The 5,567-nt window shown below is 40.8% G+C and overlaps 1 pseudogene; it reads left to right on the top strand.

The window, feature by feature from the left end:
* Positions 1–2,591, top strand: part of LOC125995821 (nucleoporin NUP35-like) — a 6,035-nt pseudogene extending 3,444 nt beyond the window's left edge.
* The last annotated feature ends 2,976 nt before the right edge of the window (positions 2,592–5,567 follow it).

The raw sequence follows: 5,567 nt of genomic DNA on the forward strand, positions 1-5,567 counted from the left end.
GGCAGACACCTTACCTCTAGCGCCACCACGCCGGCCCGAGAATAATATTTTTTTTTGTGTGGTTTTTGGGTCACACCTGGCAGTGCTCAGGGGTTATTCCTGACTCCAGGCTCAGAAATTGCTCCTGGCAGGCACAGGGGACCATATGGGACGCTGGGATTCGAACCGATGACCTCCTGCATGAAAGGCAAATGCCTTACCTCCATGCTATCTTTCCGGCCCCGAGAATAATATTTTTAAGGTATTTGTTTTGTTTTTAGGTCACACCTGGCAATGTTTGGGGGATTACTCCTGGGTCTGCATTTGGGAATTACTCTGGGCAGTGTTTGGGGTCCTGGGATTAAACCTGGGTTGGGCATGCACAAGGAAAGTACCCTACCAGCTTCATTATTGCTCCACCTCTTTTTAATTTGAAAAGGAAAAGAAGACTTTAGAGAACCATAACTGTATATTTAAGTTGGCAGAAAGAAGAATCAGCAAGCTTTAAGACAGATCAGTTGAGATAATCTATGCCAGACAACAGAAATGGCCAGAGAATAGTACAGTGGGTAGAGCACTTGTCTTGCATGCAGCCAACCCAGGTTCAATCTCGAGCACCAAAAATGGTTCCCCAGCCTACCAGGAGTGATCCATGAGCACAGTCAGGCATAAGTCCTCAGTGTGCTCTGCAACCTCCTTGGGGGAGGGTGGGGAGAAAAAAAGTGAACCTCAAAGACCTGGGAAATACCTTGGAATGTACCATCAAATAATAATAAAAATTCCAGAGGGAAGAGAAAAAAAAGGAAGATTAACTTCCCAAATTTGGTGAAAACAATTAATCTACACATTAATTTCAAAAAGCTCAATTACTGGGCAATATAAACTCAAAGAGAACTATACCGAGGCACAACATAACCAAACTTGACAGCTTTTGTCATACTCAAACTTGACAACAAGAGAATAGGGGTTGAAGAGAGAGAGAACAGCAGGTAAGGTACTTGTCTTGCATGCAGTCAGCCAGGATTCAATATCTAGCATCCCATATGATTCCCTTAAGCAGTGCCAGAGTGTTTAAACACTGAGTGCAGAGCCAGAAGTAACCTTTGAGTTTTGCAAGATGTAGCATGCATGCGCGTGCGCGCGCGCGCACACACACACACACACACACACACACACACACACACACACACACACAACAGCTGTGCTGAGGGCTCACACCTGGTGTATTGGAATGGGGAAAGACCTTCCCCTGGGCCCTGTGATATGAGCTAAGTAAGGCCTACCACTTGAGTCATATCAATTTGAGAATTTTGAAAGCTACAAAATAAAAGTGATTCGTCATGTATAAGGAATCCTAAGGAAGACTAACAACTGAATACACACCCTGTTAGTGATTTTTTTCTATAATTAGACTAGGTGTTACTACTGGGTAAATGACTTAAAGTATACATAGAATTTTAAATTATTATTTCTTATAACAGCATATGGCATTTAAAGAGATTTCAAAGCAAAATAAAAAATCTAAGCAAAGAAGCAGTATCAGAGATAGAAGAGGTTATATGATTGGCATTGAAGGCGAGATTAGTTCAAGATCAAGGGCTATGCTTAGACTATGGGAATTAGAAAGGGCAAGAGATCAGACATGCTAGAATTTTCCAAGTTGCCACTTCTGCTGACTGGGTTTCTTTTGAGGATCTGAGTCGGTGATTCTGCGCTCACTCACATCTCCAAAGTCTGGAGTTAATGTTGTTCTTGCCTGGATTTAATGGGGGTTTTGCCAGCTACAGTGACTCCACCACCTCCATCAATTAGTGGAGTAATGGAAATGAGATCACCTTTCCTTGCAGGTGGATCACTACCATAGCCAGTTGTACCAGCTCATAAAGATAGAAGTGGAACTCCACCAGTCAGAAATATGTCTGATGACATTCTCAGCCCAGGACTTGGATCAACACCTCTAACTTCAAGCAGACAGCCAAATGTTTCAGTAATGCGGAGTAATCTTGTTGGAGTCATGACAACTGCCCCTGAACCAGAGCAAAGTATGTTTAGTCTGGCAAATATTGGTCAATCATGAAAGACAACACAATGTCCTGCTCAACTGGATTCTTTTCATGGTCAAGGATATTCTCCAACTTGAGAAAATTATCTGGGTGACACTCGAGATACTGTGTTTGGGGTTCCTCAAGCATCAGTTTCCTATTATTATAATTTGAATGATATGGAACTATTTTACAACTTGTGATGTCCATCATAGAGAATTGGTTGCATATTCGTTAGCAATCTAAATTGCGGGCTTGGAAAGCTTTAAACCAAGATGGGATTCCTTTTGGAGTTCTTTTGGAGATTGGTATAAAATCACGAATAGACAAAAGCATTATGGAAAATGGTGACAAGCATATGTTATCATCTCCATCTTTAGCCTTTACACCCCAATAAAAACCTTAAGTACACCAGCTCAGTGTGGAAGGACTCCCAGGATCTCTACCATGAGGCCTCTTGCTGACAACATACAAAGCTTCTGATACTAGTGACTATCAGGTTATTTCTGAGAGATGACAAAAAAGGAGGCAAGTCAGGTATCTAAAGCAATGGATTCCATGTTGGGCTAGTAGCATGAAATATGTAAGGTGTCAGTTTCTTTTTTTTCTTTCTTTTATTTTTTTTTTGTGGGGAGGTCATACCTGGTGATGCTCAGGGATTACTCCTGGCTATGTGCCCAGAAATCGCCCCTGGCTTGGGGGACCATATGGAACAGAGGGAGATCAAACTACGGTCGACCCCAGGTTAGCAACTTGCAAGGCAAACACCCTACTGCCTGCGCCACTGCTCCGGGCCCGTAAGGTGTCAGTTTCAAAGGCAGAGTCCGGTACACTAAGACTGTCAGCAGTACTACTGCTGGGTTTCCTCTGGTTACTTATATAACCACTTTGGTCTATGTTCAATGACTATCTCACACTTTCTATTTTCTTCAAGGACATAACCTATTTGTAACTCACACTTTTTCAAAGATGCTTGGGATCCCTTTGAAAGATTATATTTTAAACCCTTGTAAATAGGATTTTATGCTTTCTGTTTATAGTGTATGCATTAAGAACACACACACACAAAAAAACTCAGAATGGATTATGGTCAAGTATATAATTGAGTTTTGTGGTGAGGTTTTGTGGTCTTCATGAATGATTGGTGTGAATTTCCTGAAGGTTGAATATACAGTTACTTCTAAAAGGCACAAAAATTATAATGAATAATTTGAGTTATGGCCTTTCATTTAAAATAGTATTTAATATTTTAATAATTCTTGTTTATGTGTCTGATCATGAATTGTCATGTATTAGAATTCAAAAACTGAAATTTTTAAAAATCTACTAAATATTTTTGATAATAAATTGTGTTAGATAAATATGTAGAAATAACAAATTCTAAGCACACACATTTCTAATGCAGTATTTGGATCCAAGATTAAATAATAATAGAAGCAGGGCCGGTGAGGTGGCACTAGAGGTAAAGTGTCTGCCTTGCAAGCGTTAGCCAAGGAAGGACCGAAGTTCGATCCCCCGGCGTCCCATATGGTCCCCCCAAGCCAGAGGCAATTTCTGAGCGCTTAGCCAGGAGTAACCCCTGAGCATCAAACGGGTGTGGCCGGAAAAACCAAAAAAAAAAAAAAAAAAGAAGCATAAAAGATAGAACTGAGCAATAAAATACTATGTATTGGGGCCAGAGTGATAGCACAGTGAGAAGGGCATTCGCCTTGTATACTGACCCAGGCTTATTCTAGGTATCCTGTATGGTCCCCAGCACCTGCCAGGAGTGATTTTTAAGGGCAGAGCCAGGAGAAACCCTGAGCACCACCGGGTGTGGCCCAACAAACAAACAAACAGAAACAAGCAAAACCCCCCCTAAAATACTATATACAAGACTTGATGAGCAAAATTTGTGGTCATTTAAGGTAAGCTAATATCCTTGAATTAGAAATAAAGAAAGCCTAAAAATTAAAGTAATAGAATAAATTAACAATAAAATAAATTCAGGGGAAGTAGAAGGAGCCTGTAAAAATAACTAGAGCGAAAAAGAAATAGATTAGAGGATCAACAAAGCTAAAAGCTGGTTATCCAGATGGAACCCTAATAAAATCGACATTGACAGTGGATGTGGGATGTAAAAGACAGTGAAGAAAAGAAAAAAGAAAAATAGGGCCAGAATGGTAGTATTGAAAGTAGGGTGCATGCCTTGCACTCGGCCGACCTGGGTTGGATCATGCATCATATAGTTCAGGAGTTATTCTTGAGCACAGAGCTAGGAGTAACTCTGAGCACCAGCAGCTGTGTCCCCCCAAACAAAACAAAAACAGAAAAAGAAAATGATTTGAATAGAGACACAACTCCAGATTTTTTTTGTTTTGTTTTGTTTTGTTTTTGGGTCACACCTGGTGGCGCTCAGGGGTTACTTCTGGATCCACGCTCAGAAATCGCTCCTGGCAGGCCCAGAAGACCATATGGGATGCAGGGATACAAACCACCGTCTTTCTGCATGCAAGGCAAACGCCCTGCCTCCATGCTATTTCTCCGGCCCCACAACTCCAGATTTAGAAGAGATTAAATTTGTTTTAATTTGGGCTGGCAGGCCCAGAAGACCATATGGGATGCAGGGATACAAACCACCGTCTTTCTGCATGCAAGGCAAACGCCCTGCCTCCATGCTATTTCTCCGGCCCCACAACTCCAGATTTAGAAGAGATTAAATTTGTTTTAATTTGGGCCCCATAATTTTCAAATATTAATATTCAGATTTTAATAAGAAAGTGTTGCTTCATCACACCTGTCAACAGAGCATCAGTGTAACTCCATCTTGCTCTTGCCCCTAGGCTCTCCTCCCTTTGGCACAGCCTGCCCCCTAGTAGCAAACTTTGTTCCATTGGCAGATTTTCAGTATTCTCTACCATTAGCCTCTTTATTCCCATACTTTGTTTCTTTATATTCCACACCTGAATGAGATAAATCCCTTGTCTGTTCTCCCTTGGACTCACTTAACTCAACGCGATAACCTCCAGTTCTATCCCAGTTGCAGCAAAAAATGCAGAATTTGATTTCCCTTGCCAAGTAATATTCTATTGCATATATGTACACAATATACATGTACCACAATCTCTCTCTCTAAGTATAAAAAGGTTTTATTTGAAGGTATTAGGAAGAGAAGGGAGAAGATAACAAAAAGAGAGAGTAATGAACTCGAGAGAGAGCGTGGGCTTCTCCAAAGCTGAAGAGACTCCCACTACACAGCCAAGCATAAAAGTAAAATATTTGGAAAGTCTGTGTCTTTAGTGGTGAAATGCAGGTGACATGAGTTTAGGCACCATATACTCAGGCAACATATGTGTGCTGTACCATAGTCTCTTATTCTACTCTTTTGTTGGCCACAAGGGCTGGTTTCAGATCTCTGCTATTCTAAACAGCACTATAATGAATATGGAGTGAATATATTTTTAAATATATTTTAATTAAATCACCATGAGATATGCAATTACCAAGTTGTTGAAGGTTGAGCTTCAGTTATATAATGTTCCAGCACCCATCTCTTCACCAGTGTAT

Source organism: Suncus etruscus, chromosome 18 (assembly GCF_024139225.1).
Source record: "Suncus etruscus isolate mSunEtr1 chromosome 18, mSunEtr1.pri.cur, whole genome shotgun sequence".
NCBI classification, from domain to species: Eukaryota; Metazoa; Chordata; class Mammalia; order Eulipotyphla; family Soricidae; genus Suncus; species Suncus etruscus.